Genomic DNA, 1,450 nt, shown 5'->3' on the forward strand with positions numbered 1-1,450 from the left:
CCCCCTGCACCTTCATAATAGCCTGTGAAAAGTCAGACCACAAAGGCACAAAGACGGCCTTATTACTTTTAACCTTTGAGGAAAGCGGCTTCATCTACCACTCAGAGTTTACTCGGGTATCAAACTTACAACATACCTATGGCTCCGAAAGGCCCTGCCAGATAACACCCCCACACACATGCCGAGGTGCTCTTTGGACTCTGCTATGGAGACGGCTTGGAAATTAACGACACAGACTGAGAAGGACAAAGACAGGGGGAAAGGGATTTCTGAAATGTCAGGGACTCCCTCCTGCTGACATTTTCCTAACAGCTTGTCAGGGGCTTTCTCTGTGACACTGGAGCTGGATTTTCCCACAGGTAAACTGGATATTCAGTACTTACTAGGGACCCCTGCTTTTCTTGGAAGCCACTTGGGGGATGGGGGTGTCACCTGATGTTGGCTACTTCAGCTTGAAGGCCCTGGGCTAGTTAGTGTTGGGCATCGAGGGAGGTGAGGTTTGGTGCTTCCAAGGTTTCCTTGGTCCTAGCCCCCCCTTCTCCTTGTTTCTTAAGAAAGAAATATGATTCCTGTCATTCCCCTGCTTTAAAACCAACTTTGGACTTTTACCGCCCATACACGAAGTTTAAGTTATTTAGTATAGCATGAAGAATCTTAAGAAACTGGCTCTAGCCCACCTTTCCTTTCTCCTTTTTGACACTCATGACTTGTTTGCCCCAAGGATCCTACAAACCTTTGCTGGTCCCCAACTGGAGGTCACTGCACAGGCTCTCTTCCTGGGTCCACCTGCTCCACTGACCTTGTCTAGGCAACATGCCCATGGGACCCAGTCAACTGTTAGCCATGGCCACGCTCCCTCTAGACTTGTTTAAAACCTTTATTGTGACACTTATTCCATTCGAATATGATTAATTTGTTACATTTCTGAATCTCTTACAAGACTATGAACTCCCCAGGGTGCCAGGGTGGCTCAGTCGGTTGAGTGTCCAACTCGTAATTTTGGCTCAGGTCATGATCCCAGGGTGTGGGATCACGCCCTGCATTGGACCCTGCACTGAGCATGGAGCCTGCTTGAGATTTTCTCTCTCTCTCTCTCTCTCCCTCTGCCCCTCTCTCCCACTCCAACATTCATGCTCTCTCTGTAAAATAAAATAAAATGAAATAAAATAAAATAAAATAAAATAAAATAAAATAAAATAAAAAAAGATTATGAACTCCTTGAAGGCAGTGTCTGTATCCATTTCTCTCTGAATTCCCATCTTCTACACAGACTCTGGCAAGAGCAGTTATTTTGGTGCAAGACATCCATATTATACTCTAGTCATATGCAATTTACTAGCCCTCCCATTTGCTCTGCCTGGGATTTCATTTCCCTAGAAGGGTAGGAGTTAAGTAAGGTTGAATTTGTTTCCTACCTGCAAATGATGTCAAGTCAAATTGGAAGGCAATA

At 45.3% G+C, this 1,450-nt stretch overlaps 1 long non-coding RNA gene across 1 annotated transcript; it reads left to right on the plus strand.

The window, feature by feature from the left end:
* Positions 1 to 216: 216 nt before the first annotated feature.
* LOC123576148 lies at positions 217 to 1,117 on the plus strand. Its single transcript, XR_006701192.1, has 2 exons — positions 217 to 359; positions 722 to 1,117. It is a non-coding gene; the product is annotated as an uncharacterized LOC123576148 (long non-coding RNA).
* The last annotated feature ends 333 nt before the right edge of the window (positions 1,118 to 1,450 follow it).

This window comes from Leopardus geoffroyi, chromosome C2 (genome assembly GCF_018350155.1).
Source record: "Leopardus geoffroyi isolate Oge1 chromosome C2, O.geoffroyi_Oge1_pat1.0, whole genome shotgun sequence".
Lineage (NCBI taxonomy): Eukaryota > Metazoa > Chordata > Mammalia > Carnivora > Felidae > Leopardus > Leopardus geoffroyi.